The sequence below is a fragment of the Pleurodeles waltl genome, chromosome 11, assembly GCF_031143425.1.
Source record: "Pleurodeles waltl isolate 20211129_DDA chromosome 11, aPleWal1.hap1.20221129, whole genome shotgun sequence".
Lineage (NCBI taxonomy): Eukaryota > Metazoa > Chordata > Amphibia > Caudata > Salamandridae > Pleurodeles > Pleurodeles waltl.
This window is the reverse complement of record NC_090450.1, coordinates 988,427,149-988,446,753: the sequence shown is the minus strand read 5'-3', so window position 1 is coordinate 988,446,753 and position 19,605 is coordinate 988,427,149. Positions and strand designations below refer to the sequence as shown.

Genomic DNA, 19,605 nt, shown 5'->3' with positions numbered 1-19,605 from the left:
CTTCTTTAATTTGAGAAGGAGGGTGCCTGCACTTCTTTAATTTGAGAGAGAGAGTACCTGCACTTCTTTAATTTGAGAGGGCTGCACTTCTTAATTTGAAAGGGAGAGTAGCTGTAGTACTCAGCAATGCTGCATTACATTTAACTGGAAAGCACCAGCCCTTCTCAGGTACCTGCACTTCTTTAATTTGAGAGGGAGAGTACCGGCATTTCTTTAATTTGAGAGAGAGAATACCTGCGCTTCTTTAATTTGAGAAGGAGGGTGCCTGCACGTCTTTAATTTGAGAGAGAGAGTACCTGCACTTCTTTAATTTGAGAGGGCTGCACTTCTTAATTTGAAAGGGAGAGTAGCTGTAGTACTCAGCAATGCTGCATTACATTTAACTGGAAAGCACCAGCCCTTCTCAGGTACCTGCACTTCTTTAATTTGAGAGGGAGAGTACCGGCATTTCTTTAATTTGAGAGAGAGAATACCTGCGCTTCTTTAATTTGAAAAGGAGGGTGCCTGCGCTTCTTTAATTTGGGAGGGAGAGTACCTGCACTTCTTTAATTTGAGAGGGCTGCACTTCTTAATTTGAAAGGGAGAGTACCTGTAGTACTCAGCAATGCTGCATTATATTTAACTGGAAAGCACCAGCCCTTCTCAGGAACAAGCCGGTGCCCTAGATAGCGACTACCTGCTCTTCTGTATGTCCATTTAAAGCGCTGGTTATTGTACATGAACCCGGTGTTTGCTGGTCTGTTGGGAGAGGGGCCTTCCCATCACGTGTGTAGAACTGCGCCCACCCTGGGTACACCACCACAGAGGGGAAGGAGCTTGGGGTTCACTTAAGCCCAACCAGAGCAGGGTTGGCGGAAGGTGTGCGCCCCGTGTTTCATGCATAAAGCCCCAGAGTAACCACACAGAAGGTTGTATTTTGGGTGACGCGACTCGTGCCTATCACCTGTTGGGTTTTGTCAGTGGGATAAATGTGCAGTTCATGGTGGTGTTTGGACAGAAAATGTTAAAATGTGTCTTTGTTTCCTCCTCAGCGTTCTTCGCTTTTTAAGGACGGACCCAGGCTACCCTATACTTGAACACTATTGAAGATGCATCAGTATCACTCCAGGGGCAACGTTTGAAGGTGGGGCTTGGACCAAAAGCCCAGAAGAAGCTTCATCTTTGAGCACATTGGCCGAAACGAAGATTCTAGTTGTTTCCCATATGTGTATTTCCAACGCTGTTCGAGCGTTTGCTTAACCATGTGTTCCTACTTGGTATATTCCTTTTGCATATCTTTTTTTTTTTTAAATAATATAGACTATAAATATCTAAATATATGTAAGGATATAATATCCGACTATGAATATGCAACACTATTTCTACGAGAGCGGTTTTGTATGGGCCCTTCACTTTTTTTTATATTTGTGTTTTTCGATGACTTTTGTCAGTTTCAAGAGCAGATGCACACAAGATTTTTGTTGCATTGCACATTCATCTGTACGTTTGTACAGGTGCCATATTTATACCTACTAGCGCCACTTTTTAGATATACTGTATGTTTTAGTGTGCTCTGACAGTATAATAATCACGGTTTTGTACTCACAACTTTCTCTGCGCGGGTGAAACAGCCCTGCTCCTAGAGCTGGAGTCCACAGCCCAGGCGCTTTTTAATATACGTACGTTGGTGATGAAATAAAAAATACCCAGCGAATATGCCCAACAAGGTGTTAATGTCTTCATTTGCATCGGTCAGTGGTATAACAGGACTAATACATTTTCTGAAACAGTTTTGCAGTCACAGGGGGAGAGGGCGTGTGATGTGCAGAATGAGTTTTTCAGTGATGGCAATAGAAATGATGTTGGGTGGGTTCAAGACTCAAAATTTGCTATAGTGCCTGTAAATTCATAAGCACGTTTATGTGCACGTTTGCGTAATACCTGATCAGTGTTTGTATTATACCTGACCAGCGTTTGTGTACTGGCTGACCAGCGTTTGTGTACTGGCTGACCAGCGTTTGTGTACTGGCTGACCAGCGTTTGTGTACTACCTGACCAGCGTTTGTGTACTACCTGACCAGCGTTTGTGTACTACCTGACCAGCGTTTGTGTACTGCCTGACCAGCGTTTGTGTACTGCCTGACCAGCGTTTGTGTACTGCCTGACCAGCGTTTGTGTACTGCCTGACCAGCGTTTGTGTACTGCCTGACCAGCGTTTGTGTACTGCCTGACCAGCGTTTGTGTACTGGCTGACCAGCGTTTGTGTACTGGCTGACCAGCGTTTGTGTACTGGCTGACCAGCGTTTGTGTACTGGCTGACCAGCGTTTGTGTACTGCCTGACCAGCGTTTGTGTACTAGCTGACCAGCGTTTGTGTACTAGCTGACCAGCGTTTGTGTACTAGCTGACCAGCGTTTGTGTACTAGCTGACCAGCGTTTGTGTACTAGCTGACCAGCGTTTGTGTACTAGCTGACCAGCGTTTGTGTACTAGCTGACCAGCGTTTGTGTACTAGCTGACCAGCGTTTGTGTACTAGCTGACCAGTGTTTGTGTCCAGCGTTTGTGTAATACCTCACCAGCGTTTGTGTAATACCTACCAAGCGTTTGTGTAATACCTACCAAGCGTTTGTGTAATACCTACCAAGCGTTCATGTAATGGCTGACCAGTGTTTTGAATTCCTCATTTCCTAATGGTTTGAAAAACCCGCGTACACAGACGTTCACATTTCGATTATTTACAACCTGTAGTTTAAAGAAGTTATCATTTTCTTTAATGAATTTTGGACTTCCAATATTTGGCTAACTTAAAAAAAAAACACAGAGCAGCCCATCATATGAATGAGTGTTCTCAATCAATCAGTTTCAATAAAGCGCAACTACTCACCCAAGAGGGTCTCAAGGCGCTAGTGATGGGTCTGTGTGTCATTCAAAGAGCCAGGTCTTGAGGTCTTCCTGAATATCTTAGATTCCTTAAAAGACTATTCGAAGTACTTGATGCATTTACAAATTACTTGTGGTTAAAGACTCCTGAATTATTGTTTTGCCTGAATACCTATGTGGCAGATTGAGATCATACCACAGTGGTACTCGCCACGTACACCTGTTGCTCACCACCCACCAAGCACGAGTCAGTGTTTTTACGGGCAAGCGCAAAGCGCTCAGTTCTGTTATCTCTCTTTGGGCTTCAAACCACGCCCATGTCACGTCAGTGTCTTTCATTGGTTCGTGGGCTTGCCTTGTAAAATCTGCTGGCTTTCATTAGTGGAAGGCACGCATACGTCATGCCTTTTCCGGTGGTTAGCCCTCCTCGAGAGCAGCGACCAAGTACAGAAAGCATGCGAGGCTCGCTGTTTCCCATCTGGTTTGTGGACTACTTTTTATCTTTTGTTCGAATGGCGATCTCGCTTGGCAGAAGTCGACCGCTTTGCATGACATCGACCCTGTTACATAGTTAATTGCACTTTTGCCGGTTACGTAGATAATTGCACTTTTGCCGATAGGTTTCAACACGAGTGAACTGTTTGTCTGCTTTGCACGGATGGCGGCCGTCAGCTCCCTTATGTGAAACTTTTACTTTTCAGTTATATGGCAAGAAAAGGCCAGTTAGGAGTTTACAATGCTAATTGCTCGAGCTCAAGCAAACACGAGACCGTTTGCATTGCAAATGCTTGTTTATAGAGTGAAGGGTGTTAAACTCATCCGCCTTCTTGATTCACTCAGCCCTGAGCCCTCTCCGCTGCTCTCAGTGTTGTCTCACTCTCAGGAAGTCTCTTTCATAGGTTGTTTGGGTCAGATCTGATATTTTTCCTAACGGCATTGGACGAGTTGGTATCACTGCGATGGAGAGACGTGTAATGTCTCCGGTGAAGAACCTACTAGGTGGTACTTGTATGCGTCACTAAAAATCCACTGCTGTACGCATGGCAAAATTTGAAAAAATGCATATTTTTCTATAATTGTTTTTATGCTGGGGGGGTGGGAGGGGGTTGAAGGCATGTCATGAATTAGCCAGATGTCTGAAGCAAGCCCAGCACTACATGCAACATTCTGCTGCTGGCAGGCCCAGTACACCATTCCCTGCCTTCTCTTACCTGGCCAGAAGAGTCCCCCCCCCCAACCCTTTATCCCCTCCGCTACAATGTCCTGCACAATTGTACACGCTTCAGAACCCGCGTCTGCTTGTAAATGGTCGTGCTATGAACTCCCACACCTGTCTGCATCTTAGCGTAATCCTCGTCCTGTTCCCCCAAAGGACCGCTCTGGCACCATCAGCGGTATCTCCTCCCCTAGACTAATGGCATCCTGATAGGAAAGCAGTAGATAGGCTGCAAACGACCCCAAACCATGGGGCTCTGCTCACCTGTGGTGAAAGCCACAAGCATCACACTTCCTGCTCAAAGATCTCCACGCTGGCTCTGGTCATTGTAAAACACTTCATCATCCACAAACCCCTCTGCTGCACTCCAGGCTCTCCGACTAAGGTGGTCCATCCCTGCTTACCAATAGGAGGCCCTAGATCTGCCCTTGCAAAGGCACTGGGCTTCCAACTCTCTGGACCAGAAATGTGCGCATTGGTTATGCTGCACCCTTTTCAGAACGGTTAGAAAACGTCTTCTTGAAGTGTAGAGAAGACCTTATGACTCAACTCTTTCTCTTAGTGTAGGGTCGTGTTTCTTTCGGCTTAGTCCCGATCTTCGGCAGCCTAGGGTTTCTTATAGGCTCCTTATCCCTGCGACTCATCATTTGCTATTACTTCCCGAAGTATTAGGATGCAAGAAGGCATTCGAGACATCTGAAGCCTAGTCACCATCTGAAACCCTTGAGATCCCCATCACTGTTCTTTAGGCTCCCCGTGACGTGGCTGCCTCTAACCCTGCAGGGTGCACCTGTCGCTCTATTTCCTCTTCCTCTCCACCCCATACGCTTTAAGGACGCAATGTTTCAGTTTGCAGCACTTGCCAAAAACACTATAAATAAATAAGGTCCTTTCCGACCTTACAAAGGCACTTACTCCTGTTCTTTACGGGTAACTTTTCAGGGTACGAAACTATCTGGAAAATGTCATATTTCAGTTGTCCTTTGTTTTCTCATCTTCATCTGGAAAAGGTTAAGAAAATTCTAAAGTGACATGCAACAAGGAATGTTGGCGTGGTACCTTTAAAGCCTCAGTGAGTATGTTTGTAAACAGATCTCCCATCTCATTGAGGTGTAAACTCGGTTAGGTGATCACATGGACAATTCCTTGTTAGAATTATTGATGCAAACTCCAAAAACCTTGCAGCTGGTTCGGTGGGGAAATCTGGAAGTGGACTCCTAAGAAACCCCAGTCCACAGTAACAGTAGTGCCATCTTGGCACACAAGGGGCTTGGGTGTCCCAGTGAAGTTTTCGCAATAATGTAATTTTGCAGTGTAAATCTTTTCTGGATTGACATGCAATTCTTTTTTCCAGCATCTGATTAGATCTTGAATTGTATTATAGTCCTTTTTTGTGGGTAAAGTTGACCATTTGGCCGCCATTGGGTCTAGAAGCACAGATTAGAGTAAAGAACGTAAAAGAAGGAAGATTTATTGCTGAAAATGCTAAGGAATTGCCGAAAGTTACAGGATTTTATCAAAATTACCGACTGATCTCGAGAAAGATCACAAAGAAAACCAAAACTTTTCAAAGAGTTTGTGAACAAAGAAATTTACTGTGTTGGTTGGAAAATGAGCAAGGGTTACAGAGCACACCCTGTTTAGGTTTTGCCCCAGCTGTCACCATAATTTCACAGTGAAGGACAACAACGACATGTGCAATGTTTGTATCCTGAAGGATTGCAATAAGGAGGGGGTGTAACAAGGGCTGAGTTTCAGCCAAATACCCTAAAGGGAAGAGGAAAGCAGAAGTGAGCACATTATGCTGTGACACAATCCCAGAACAGAGAGGGATGCTCAAAGATCTGCGCTTTACCAGCAACCAGGGAAACCCAGAATTAAGCTGGCATAAGGGGCACATTCTGATGAAGAAATTGTCATAATTGAGCGAGAGAAGACGCCAAAGAGAAGAGCGAAGGAAGCCGACCGCAATAAACACCAGGTAACATGTCACAAGTGTGGCCAACAGCTTCGGACTCGAACCACGCAAAGGCGGCTTCAATGAGCAATCAAAGGGAGGCGAAAGCAAAAACAGCCCTACAGGTCAAAACACTTTAGTAGACCCTTAGAAGACTTTACTGCATGGATATTTAAGCTAACAAGGAGGCAGAGGTGGAACAGAGAGTAGTTAAGCCTCTCCAACGTTGCAGGGACACGGGCAAGCAACAACAATGCAAGAGGTGGGTGGGAGGAACAGGGACGAACAACACAGGAGGGGGTGGGAGGAACAGGGACAAACGACAACACAAGAGGGGTGTGGGTGGGACAGGGCAGGCTACAACGGCGTGGAAGGATGTAGGAAGGACAGCAGCAAGCAATAATTGCAAGAAGGTAGGGTCATGCAACAATGCAGGCGTACCGATGTCTGGCAACAACAATGTTGGGAGGAGGGGATGGAGGGATGTAGCAAGCAACAATGCAGAGGGATAGGGCGGGCGTGCCCCAATGCGGGAGGGATGGGTGAAGCAAGTAACAACTGAGTTAGGGGCATGAGGAACAGGACGAGGAAGCAAGCAACAATGTGGGAAATGGGTGGAACAGGGCCAACAAGCAGGATGAAGGGGGTAAACAACAACGCGGAGGGGGGGTGGGGGAAGAGATGGCCTTCAAACAAATGCACTCTTATGGAGTTCTGCAATTAAAAGAAAAAAGTAGCTCCCAAAGCACACTGAACAAGTAAGCAGTACTTGAGCCAGGCTCTAGAGGCGGGACAAACGCATGAAGAGGAAGTGAAGCAGGCATGCACTGACCCCAGGGAAGCAAGGAAATTAGAGTGAGAGTGATGCCAACCAATGGTAAGCAGTGGGTGGGCTCTAAGCCCCCCGTAAGTAAACAAAATGTCTTTGCAAGTGACTGAGCATGTGCTGCCTCAGGAGAGACCTAAAAGAGACTAGAAAGGCAATTCACCATTACATGGCACAATAACGCACAGCATGTGAATCCAGAAAATTCTTCAAGCTGCAAAGTTACTCTTACAGCTAAAGAACCCTTTCTTTAACTGTAAGTTGCTATATTCTGAATTCGATCTGCTCACACCTTTGCCATGAACATGTGTGTGTTCGTACAGCTAGGTAGTGTCCTGCACTAGTTCCGTTTCCAGTAATCAAAAAAGGGACAAATATCTGTTTGGTGCTGAGAGTGTCCATTAAATTTTAAAGCACCCTGTTGTGACAGATATACTTTTTAGGGTCGAGCCTGGATTGCATGCGCTTGCAGCCAGACTCTCTTGTATTTAGAAAAGGGCTCGGAGCCCTGTCAACTTCACGTCAGTGTTTTTTATTGGTTCGTGGGCTTCCCTAATAAAATCTGCTTGCTTTCATTAGTCGAAGGCACGCATACGTCATGCCTTTTCCGGTGGCTAGCCCTCCTCGAGCGCAAGCGACCAAGTACAGAAAACATGCGAGGCTCGCTGTTTTCCATTGGGCTCGTGGATTTCTTTTTCTCTAATTTACGAGCGCGATCTCGCTTGGCAGAATAGACTGGGACATCACTTAGTGTATTTCTAACCTCTCCAATGGCTGGAACTTTTGTTTTACAGCTGAGAGTAGTTTGCGTTTTAAGGGCCTTGTTTGTAATATCATTGTAGTAGGCCTGCCAGTCCCTAAAACATGTAATGCACTACGCTCTCTAGGGGCTAAATATATGGTTGAAGTGCATGAATTTTTGTCATTCTGTTTTCAAGTAGTTATGCCCTTTAGGGGCTAACTATATGGTTACTTGACCATGTTTCTTACAAATGCTATTTATTTGTTGTCCTGTACAGGCTGTTCTGAGCATACAGTCAACATACTACAATATTCACAACACTCAAACTCCCCCAGAATGCTTTGCACTGCATTCTTTTTGCAAAACATTTTTGTTCGTAACGCAGCCTATGGTGGTCCTAGGACAATGGGGACCACCTTCAAAGCGTTCCCCATAATGTGCTCTTTCTGTCTAGGGACCCCAAAATAATAACCCCTCCCACCATTCAGTGTCTTTTTAAGCTCTCTCAATGCTGGAACTTTTGTTTTACAGCTGAGAGTAGTTTGTTTTTTAAGGGTCTTGTGTGTAATATCATTGTAGTAGGCCTGCCAGCCATGAAAATGTGTAGTGCACTACTCCTTCGAAAGGCTAAATATACGGTTGAACTGCATTATTTTCTGCCATTCTGTTTTCATGTGGTTGTGCTCTCTAGGGGCTAACTATAGGGTTACATAATGTTTGTTGGAAATGCTATTTATATTGTGATGTCCTCTAGGGGCTGTTCTGAGCGTTACAGTCAAGATACTACAACATTTGCGGCACTTGGAAATTCGACCCATAATGCTTTGCAGGGCTTTTGTTTTAACAAAACATTTTTGCTCAGTGCTCAGCCTGTTCTGGTCCTAGGACAATAGGACCACTGTCAAAATGTGCTAGGCCTACTAGCCCTTTAGTTATAAACAGGGCCACTGGAATTATGTGGCAGAAAGTACCAAAATATGCGGCAGGGTTGACCAATTCATGTGGCAAAAAAAGTCCAGTCATGCATTTACAACGCGAAGAGCACCAACTCAAGTAAATGTGAGACCTATTGCATTGCAAATGTTTGTTTGTAATTACAAGAGTCTGGCGCTTCCTGAAATCCCAGTTTGCCTCTGGTCTCTTGGACAGAGCTTAGTTTGAATACAGTAAAGCTTTTCGTGAAGTGAAGGACCCAGTGCTTAATTTGAGCCAGTGGTTTACGGTGCTCGGCACCGGCACTTAATTGTCAACACCAGCACTTGTGACAGCTGCCACATGGTGGTGCTGTCTGGCTAATTTAGAGGTGAGCAGAGGAAAGTTAATTATTAATTCAATATACATTAACAAGCATTGGAAAAGCCAATAGGGTTGATCTTTATTTTTTCTTTTGCATTTTATCCTACTATCCAACTGGATTATAAATATTAGAAAAATGTTATAACGTTTGTTTTAAATTTGATAAACCATTATTAATTTGTTGTGATGTCCGTTCAACTAATAAACAACAACATAAACAACTATTAAGAGTTTAACAAATTTAAAACAAACATTTCATAACATGTTTCTAATATTTTGTAATTCAGTTGGATAAAAAGAAAAAAAGAAAGGCAAAACCTATTGGCTCTGCCAGTGCTTGTTCTTTTACAAGTTTTATGGCGTGAGAGCGAACCGAAAGTACTGGATTGCTTTACATGCGCACCAGTTACATCACATAAGGACTACAGGCTTGAATATCAAAAGTGAGTGCCTAAAAATGAAAATGACATAGTGACTCTTTTGAGCTGTAATACTTTGACTGTCCAAAAGCTTTTCCATTCTAATGCATTGAACGGTAAAGGCCCTGAGTTGGTAATTGTGGTGCATACTGTTCAACAAAAGATTTGCAGCATAAAATTGCACTGGGAAATGCCACTGATTTTGATGTGACTTGGATGTAAATAGTTACAACTAGTGCATTGAAGCGTTAAAAGGAAGGGTGCCCCGAAGTACGATGAACCATTGTGTCTTAAGTGGACATTCTACAAAGAAAAAATAAATTGTGTTGGTACAATTGAGAGACAATTGTGCCAAGTTGCCTTCACCCAACACCCATCTTTCCCAGGCCCTCCAGTGTTGTTCCAAGTTGCCCAAAGTTCCCAACACTGTTTGTGCCTGTGCTCCCCCCCCCCCCCCAAACCATAAAAGAATAAAAAAAAAAAACTGGAATCTAGTTGCAGGCACAGACACTATATCTGCACGACTAGATCGTTTTACTCTAGAAACTGCTAAAGAAACAAAAGAAAAGGATATGCCTGCGAGAGGGAAGAGAAGTGAGTACTCACCGCCACCAGACGGCCTGTGGAATAGCAGCCGGGGCGGTCAAATATCTCCCACTGGGACAGGGCAATGATGCACACACGAGCCCTTCTAGCTTGGGCTGCTGATATACCTCTCTCGTCCTAGACAATCGATGACCTAACAACGCTGCACTTCCGCCATTGTGAATGCCTTTTGTGTTGCTCTATATGTGAGGGCATGGGTGGCGTCACCCAAAGAAATCACAGGTCGATGTGGACAAAGGACAGGTCCCCTGGTGAACCACATTGGCAGGAGGGCTGCCTATGGACTTAAACTGGTGTGCTGACATTTCAGAATTGTGCGCTGCAAGAGTATCTTCAGAGGGGGGGGGGGGGGGGGGGGACAAAAGTTCCTCTGGAGCGGAAGCACACTGATCTGAAGCCAGTGGCAGTGACTGGAAGGAGCACTTTCTCAAGAATCCACTTGCTGGCATGGATAGCAGGACGGCAAATCAGCAGAGAGCAGGAAGTGAAAGGAGAGGATGTGCTGGCCAATCTGAAACACGTAAATTAGAGTGACGTTGGACTAAGCCAATTGTAAGTTCAGATAAGTAAGGGGCTGTTTCCAAGCCCCTTTCTAGATTTTTTTTATCAGCAAAAGATTTTGCCAGCACAGTGCGCATGCAGACTGAACTTAACGGGCATTTGCAATGCAATAGGTCTCGCATATTTCAAACAAGTTAATTGTGATGTTTTGACAACCGCGCCCATGAGCAAAAACAAAAAAAAACAAGTGGAAAATGAGAAAAGATGACTTTCCAAAATAAAATAAAGTTAGCTTTAAAGAATAATACTTTGCAATTTTTTTGTTCTGCTGTGCACGTTTTTTTACCAGACACAAGCCTTCTGTTTGCAGGGCATTGGAGTTTAAAATGAGCAAAATAGTACCTCCTCCACGTCGGGAGCAGTGGACGGGCACAAATTAAGTTGAAATTAATTAGAGCTTGATCCCTGCTCCACAAAGTGGAACGGAAATGATGCCAGATATGCCTTGACAAATTACGAAGCTGCAAAGAAGAGTGTCACGCAAACCAACAAATGGTGTGTGGCAGGCTGGCACCAAACCCTTTACTGAGCACAACAGAGACTCGCAAGCGAGACGCATGCGCTAGCACATGCCTTCGCAGCCTCGACCCTAAAAATGACTATTTCCTGCTGCCCAAGCCATTCTTATAGCTTTGGGGACCTGGAACAGTCCAATTATTCATAATTGTAAGAGTGTGGTGGTTAGTAGTTGCGTTGGTGCTATCATTGGCAGCGGCAATGTGGGATGCAAGCTGCAGTGACCTCCTGACGAGCCCTGGCACACACTTTTTTTTTATTTTTTTTATTTTTTTTATTTTACAAATTAAGCACTGGAAAAACGCGTGTCCTCCTTGGCTCATGTTGTTAAGCGAGAGACGCTGAAGATTACTCCCTGCCTGGACTTCCCTGGGTATCTCTATTCCAGAAAGAACGCCTTCTACAGCAAACGAGCATCGAATACTTCTGTGCACTTCAGGTGGGTATTGGCTCAGGGCGTGCAGTAATAGTATTTTGGCACAAGGGACATTTTCAGGCCCCTGCACATCCTGCATCCCCCGGATTCTTTACATTCTCATCCCGGCCACAGCCTGGCAACGGAAAGATGGCAGCCGTCAGTGTGTGGGCAGGCAGGATCCATTTTACAAATAGTTATGTTTATAGACAATCCTTGACATAAAATATGCCCCCCCTCCTGGGTACATTATTGCTTGGAAGGAAGATTGTCAAACAGCAATGCTCGGCTGAGGTTACCTCCCGAGGACTGGCTCCCTTCCTGCTGCCCCCACCTACCAGGCACCACAATCCACCCTTCTCTCGGGAATGTGCCCCATCCCACCCAGTGTATTGTACCCAGTGGGGGCAGCCAGGGTTACTTTTCATCTCAGTACTGCAGTCCAGCAGAGACAGCTGGGGGGGTCGTGGCGACTGAGGCTTCCTGAGGGACAGGGGTGTAGCTTGGTCAGTAAGATTGGGGGCAGGGGGAGGCGGGGGTGAGATTCAGATTTTCTGAGAAGCAGGGCACGAGAGGGCAGTGGAAATGGAAACTAGTGTGGATTAGCAGGGGTACTAGGTGAGAGAAAACACAATAGTTTGTTAAATAACCAACATTTGTGAAAACTTTCAATGCAGAGGGAGAGTGTGTTGTGTGTTTCTGTCTGTGACTATGTAAAAATATTCCTGGTGAAATCCGACAGACACCTCGCCATATCTGACTGACTGAAAACATCCGTACCCAACTGTTTGTCAGAAAATACATTTATGGGTGGGGGGACAGCACCCCGAAGCTACACCCCTTCTGAGGCCACCTTTCTGATGTGCACGAACATAGGTTTTTAGGGTTGAGCGCAAAGCGCTCTGTCCCTGCTGTAATCTCTCTATGGGCTTGTAACCTCGCACGCCCATGAGTTTGGTTGGTTCGTGGGGTTGTCTTTTAAAATCCGCTTGCTTTTGTTAGTGGAGGACATGCATACGTCATGCCTTTTCCAGTGGTTAGCCCTCCTCAAGTGCCCCGGCCAACTATTGAAAACATATAAGGCTCCGTGCTTTCCGTATGGTTTCTGGACTACTTTTTTCTATTTATTTCCTACGCAGCGCGATCTCGCTGGGCAGTAGTCGAGCGCTTTGCATCACATCGACCCTGTTACATGGATAATTGCATTTTTGCCAATAATACGTTTGACAGCAAGCGAACTTCTGTTTTACTTTTTATTTTCAATTTATGTGGCAAGAAATGTCCAGTTTGGAATTTACAACGCAAATAGTTCTTACTCGAGCAAACGCAAGACCCACTGCATTGCAAATGCATGTTATATCTGCTGCGGATATTGATTAGTTTAAAAAGCACGTAGCAGTCTGAGGGACGCAGCGGGTCGGATTGTCAGGCGTCAACAAAAAAATAATCATTTGGGATTACGCAATTTTTTTGATGTTTGGCACTTGGGGTGCAGTGAAACTGGGGAACCTGAGTTGAGTATCTGAACTAAATACTAGATTGTACCTCATAAGAAGTGCGAAAAGTTCTGTAACAGCCTCTGTTGCACCAGCTGGTAGCAAGTGCTGGAAGCCAGGCCTCCAAATCTCACACATTTCTGCGTTAATTCTGACTGCCAAAGAACCCTGTTGAAACCAAATGTCATCTAAGCAGAGGTCTGAATAGCTTTTCACTCATTTGTGGGCCTCTTCGTCTGCTGTCCTGAAACGGCCGCCTCGAGCCTTGGAGGTGGTGTCCATTTCTCCTCATCTGTGCCCCAAATTGTCCCAGAAGCGCCACCTTGCCATCTTGCATGAGATGTCCATTCCCCCCACATCTGTGTCCCAGAACATTCCAGAAATGCAAGCCTCCCATAGTGTATGAAGTAGCCCCTACCCCTTATCTGTGTCCCAGAATATGTGCCCTGTACCCCATTCTGTCCAAAACATTCCAGAAACGCCAGCTTCTTATTTTGTATGAGATGTCCCTTCCCCAACATCTGCGTCCCAGAACTTTCTAGGAGTGCAAGTTTCCTATAGTGTATGCAGTAGCCCCCGCCCCTATTAGTGTCCCAGATTATTCCAGAAACATAACCCTGCCATGTTTTAGAAGATGTGCCCTGAACTCCCAATCTGTGTCCAGAACGTCCCAGAAGCGTCAGCTTCCTGCTTGTGGGGTGCCTTCCCCCCCTGTATTGCTTTCCAGAACATTTCTGAACCGCCGGCCTCCGATCTTGGAGGAGCTGTGTCTCCTCATATCTGTCCCCTAGAACATACTAGAATCAAACCTTTCCTGAAGTGCCGACTTTTCATTTTGTGCCAGGTAAGCCACCTGCTTTCATCCCCAGCTGATGGATTACTTTCTCTAGAATACTGGTTCTGATGGATACTTCCAACCACAGATTCCTCCCCTTAGAATGTCCCGCAGGTGGCAGACTGTAAAGGCAAACTTTCTATCGCAGTACTTCTGTGCACCTCTAGAAGGCATCATGTGTGTCCATGCGTGACTCCATGCTGCTCCGGAAGTGACAGAGTGGAGCCACATATAAGCGTCAGTCCTACACACTGATGTCACTTCCTTTCCATGCCACTCTAACTCTGATATGGAACTCTGTTCCCTTTGTGTTCTAGCAACAATGTCCCCATCCAAAACTACAGGTTTCAAGCCACGCAGCAACTGGAGGAAGCCAATGTCGATTGCTGACCCGGGGGAGGTGTCTTTGGCGCCTGGGCTAAGGACACAAGCTTTTAACAATAAGGGTGCAAGACTTCTGTGCCATCTGGTCCAGTCATATAATCCCTCAAGACCTCTTAGATTCTCAACCACATATTCAGCCGTAATTCCCCAATTCCATAAAAGCAGAAGTGGTGGTTGTTCCTACTTCTAAACTATGGAACACACTTCAATTCTCCCTCCATAATTCCCCTAACAAACTAACAGTTAGGAAATCCCTAAGATTTGGTTGTATGAGCACTCGTGGTAAGATTGTTTAGCTTCTGTTATGCTGTGTTAGGAGGTCCTTTGTGGGTAGCGTTGTGCTTTACAAATCACCATAGAATAGAACAGAGTGGACATTTCACTTAAGTTGTGTGATAATTGTGCCCTCATGCACCCGTAGGCGATCCAAGAACAGGAAGCGAAGCTGTATGTCCCCGAAAACGCATGACGTTGCGACCTTCGTGTTGCCCCATGCTTACTCTCTAAGTCATGGGCTTAAATTCTGTCCCGGAGCCGTTCCTGCAACCAGTCAACTTCGCACTCAAAGTCCTCGGGTAAATCGAAGCACTAGCATAAAACAGTAAAATGAGGCTTCACTCGTTCCATCACTCCGACTCCAAAAAAAGACAGCGAAGGTCTTAAGATGCAAGTTGCACCCCATTGCGGTCCACTATCAGTGAGCTCATTCCACAGCTGATCCAGATGTATCCAAGTTTCCCAGGCCATTGTTGACCCCCGAGCAGATCTTGCCTTCGAGAAAGCCATGCTGTAAATTTGTGATGTGTTTCTGTTTCTCTGTGGCATGCCTTTGGGCCCCATGAAACATCTGGAGCCTCCAGTCGGGTTATCGGCATCTGGTCCACCACCGTGTGGCCTCCCATTGGCATACATTACTGAGCCTTATACTGTCACCTGTAAAGGCTTAAATAGTCTGGCCCCAAGACCCTGTTACACTGATGCCCTGGTGCCAATAAATGACCCAACACCAGTGTCAGACCCTGAACCACCCTCAGCTTGACCCGGACTGCAGAACTGCGACAGTGCAATCAGTCATCATAGACCCTGACTCGAGCGCCTCGGGCATGTTGCACCTCTCAGCAGAGGCTTTATTATCTTCTTGGTTCTGACTCTGATCCTGTGCCAGGGCAGAAGTACCCCAGGATGTTGAGGATGATGAGGGTGATGGGGCTGGCTTAGTAGCTCCTTCTTATGGTGATGATTTTGATGAATATTTCTAACCACAGATTCCTCACCTTGTGAAAATTCCCCAGGCATCAGACTTACAATGTAAAATTCAAAGCAGTTCTGCACGCCTGTGGGTTGCATCGTGTGGCTCTGCACCAATGTTGTCTGCTCTAGAATTGACGAATGGAGCCGCATATCGGCACCACCCATCTGCTCTGACGTCCATTCCTCTATTTCTGAGGCTTCTGCTCGGAACAGGAGCTAATCCCTGGTCTTTTTTTACCCCCTTTTTTAAAAATAAAATTCTTACAACTGCACAAGGGGAAATGTTGCCATCTAAAATAATAGGGTTCAAGCTGTGTAGGGAGTATCTCAAACACATATTTGTGGCAGACCCTCACAAACTATGCTTATGGTGCCTTGGGTCAGATCATGGTTCCAGGACCTGCAGCGACTGTGCTCAGATGAATCCAAAGGACACCCGGGACCATGAGGTGAAGGTATATGTCAACAAACATCAGAAGACTTTACTTGTGACCAGTCAAAGTAGATAAGGAAGGTCCCCTTCCTGAAGTCGTTCCTGAGGCAGATCATCCCAATTGAAGACTTTGGGTAAGTCCAAAAACAAGCATTAGAAATCGATGCTCGATCAACTCCTTCCCAAGACTCTCAAACTCCAGTGTGTGTGTGAGGGTGTCAGCGTATCTCCTGGTCTTGCTGTAAATTTCCATCGGTGCTTATTAGGGTCTCTTCCCAGTGCACCACAAATTTCCAAGTGTGATGTTGCAGCAAGTGAAGGCCATGCTGTGCTTTTTCAGCAGTTTAACTGTTCCCTCTGGCTTGCCTTTGGGCCCCAAGGATCCACAGGGGCTTCCAGTCGGGCTTCTACTGGGGGAAGCCCTTTGGCACCGTCTGTGCCCTTCAAAACCATATCTTCAGTTCTGGTACCACTTCCTGTGCTTTGCATTTACGCCAGTGCCATCAAAGGAGCAGGATTTATAGCCTATTGTGCTTTACGACTCTTAGCAGAATCCACCTCCACCGAGACTGCACCCAGTTCCTACCAGAGCACAGTCTATGGGCAATCCCTCTGATTCTGAAACTTTGCTTTTACCACAAGGTAGGGCTCAAACTTTGCACAATCTTTTGGCACTGATTCAGATAGTGACAATTGAAGGAGATGATTTTGTCTCCCAATATGATTAAGAAAACTGGTTTGAAGAACTCCTATGTGCCAGTGGCCTAGGTACTTTTCCAGACACTGACCTTACTTGGCCTCCTGGCCCAGCCAGTGAGAAAAGTGCCTTCTCTGCTGTTATGTGAAGAGCAGCAGAAGTACAGGACCTACAACTTCCTTCTATGAAAGTGAAGACCAATGTTTTTGACATCCTGTTGAAGCATCCATAGAACCTTTATGGCAGTTTTTTGACACCCTTATGAATACCCTCTTGGGCACCTGGGCAAAACCATCTTCAGCACCACTAGTAAATCAACAGGCTACATAGCACCATTGCCCAGCACCAGGCAACTATGCTTTTCTTACATAACATCCTAAGTCAGAGGGTTTGGTGGTGGAGGCACCCACCGCCAAGGTTAATTTCAGTGCCCTCTCCGCCATTCCGCCTGATTGGGAGTCTAAAATAATTGATTTTTTTGGGAAATGTATTTTTCTTGCACAAGACCTGCTTTGCTTGCTAAATGAATGCCAGCTGCCTTCTGGGCCGCTACTCCCACGCCGTATGGGACACAGTGGCTCAAGTATTGCCTGCAGATACTACAACCTCAAGGCATCCTTGACCCAAGCTGCCCAGGATGGGCAAAGTTTGTAACCCAGTCTGGTTTAGACATGACTGACAGCTTAGGTCAAGCAGTAGGTTCAAGTGTGGCACTTTGGCACCACCCCTGGATGAGGCTTCTCTGAGGAGGTCCAGCAATCTTTGATGAACATGCCCTTCGATAGCCTTCTCCAGGTTCGCTTCCAAACAGATTTGGCCCTGGAACGGTTTAAGGAAAGCAGGGCTGCAGCATGTTCCTTGGATCTTTTTGCCCCACCAGCAATTCCAATAATTTCACCCCCTTTGTGGTTATGGCAGGGGGATTCAGTTTGCCAGCGTCTAGCTCCTCCACCCGCACAGTAAGCTTGTCAGCCCTTTCATGAACGAGGCTGCAGTTCACAAACATTATGTCCAGTGTGACTGGATCAACAATTAGGTCAGTCCCCTGTCCCTCTACCATCCATAGCTGCAAAATATCTCTAGTGTGACCTTGCTGGCATAAAGCCACCCTGTTGAAGACAGGATCTGATATTTCCTCCAAGGGTTACAAGCCATCACTTAATGCAAGTGGGGCCTCCTAAATTCAGTCCACTCTGTGGCACCTGCTACCTTCATCAGGGTGGCTGACTGAGGACCACCTATCCATCTTGCAGCAGGGAGTGCAGGCCCTTTTGGCTAAAGGACCCAAAGAGAAGGTTCCAGTAGCGGAAGTAGGATTGAGTGTTAGTTGTGTTACTTTCTGGTGCCGAAGAAGGATGGAGGCCTTCATCCTATTTTAGATCTCTGCTCTCTCAATGCCTTCTTGCAAAGGTCAAATTCAAGATGTTTATTCTAGCCCAGGTCCTGTCTGCCATAGCCCTTGAAGACAGGATGGTGGCTTTGGACCTGAGGGACGCTTATTTCCATATTGTGTCTTGCAGACGCTACCTGCGGTTCATGCTAGGCCAAGATCGTTTTCATTTTGCAGTGGTCCCCTTTGGGCTTATCAGCACTGCTGGTGATGTTAGTGGTTGCAGGACATCTGTGGAGATAGTGGTACCTGTCTTCCCCTACCTAAACAACTGGCTGTTGACGGCGGGCTAGCCAAGGCAGTCGTCAACCACCTCAAAACGATGGTGTACGTCATAACTTCTTGATGTTGACTTCAGCCCGTTGATAGTAAACCCCAGACTCCTTCACAGAGACTACGATTCATCCAAGCCATTCTAGATCTGGTGCAGTTTTATGCCTTTCACCCCAGAGCGGAGAGTTCAGAACATTCTGACTATTACCAGATATTTCAGCCTCTGTTCTGAATCTCAGTGCAGATGATCCAGAGGTTGCTGGGATTGTTGGCCTCGTGCACCCTGCTGGTGAAACATACCAGAGGATATAAGTGAATTCTGCAGTGGGACCTGGAGTGTCAGTGGGCACAGCACCAGCAAAAGATCTGCATTGGTGGCTGCTGCATCACAATTGAGTCACAGGCAGATGATGCTTCTTACCCCACCCAGATTTGACAGTGAGGGTGAATGCATCGCTTCTGGGCTGGGGAAGAAATATGGGATTGGTGGAGATCATAAGCCTCTTCTCTCATCTTCAATCGTTGGGGAGAGCCCTGGCTTTATCTTTTTGCCACCACTGAGAATATGAGTGTCAACACTTTTGAGCTCTGGAGTTCCCAAGAAGGGCCTTCTGTCTGCTACCTCTCCTGCCCTGAGTTCTGAAGAAGATCAGTAACAACCGGGCCCTTGTCATCCTGGTGGCACCAGATTGGACCAGGAGTGTGGTACCCTGAACTCCCGGGCATAAGCATATGTCTGGCGATCTACTTGCCGCTTCAGTGTACGCCAGTTGCTGGGACATATTTGTCGCTTTGTGGGGCAGCCGGTATATTGACTAACTGCAAGCCCAGTTGTCTGATTGTTTTGTCCCTGGCCCAACAAGGATTTGCTTTGGGCAATGTTAAAGGCTATTTGTCGCTCATCAAGCTTTTTTTTTTTTTTTTTGGTTGCTGGATCAGCCTTCTTTTTTTAAATCACCTGAGATTTTTTTAAGCACTGTAAGGAAATGCCTCTCTTTATATGGTCACCCCCAAGTTGTTGAATTGATGCTGCTGTTTTTTTTACCATGAGAGCGCACAGAGGCTTGCTAACCAGACCTCCGTATTAGTGCCCTTTCTCTAAAATGTGTATGTTGAATTAGCTTATCTCAATTGGCATAAGCTAGCGTACCTATAAGTCCCTAGTATAAGGTACCAAGGGCGTGTAATTCAGAAGATCACCCCATAGATTGCAGCACTGGCTGTGCTACCCTGGGTGTGAAACAAGTAAAATGAGCCCCCCAGTCTGCTCTGCAAACTGGAAGAGCAGTTTTAAACTGCTAGCCTGACTTTGCCATTTAAAGCAATGGGAAAGCCAAACCTCCCTTTGCAGTGTATAAGTCACCCCTAAGGCAGGCCTACCGAACCCCAAGGCAGGGTGCAGCATATTTCACAGGCAGATGTATTTTACATGTT

At 46.0% G+C, this 19,605-nt stretch overlaps 1 protein-coding gene across 2 annotated transcripts in view; it reads left to right on the top strand.

The window, feature by feature from the left end:
* Positions 1-1,705, top strand: part of LOC138266478 (septin-2) — a 242,321-nt gene extending 240,616 nt beyond the window's left edge. For both annotated transcript variants that reach the window (XM_069215313.1, XM_069215314.1), the window contains exon 13: positions 1,032-1,705. The gene's annotated coding sequence lies outside the window, so the exon portion shown is untranslated. The remainder of the gene's footprint in view (positions 1-1,031) is intronic.
* The last annotated feature ends 17,900 nt before the right edge of the window (positions 1,706-19,605 follow it).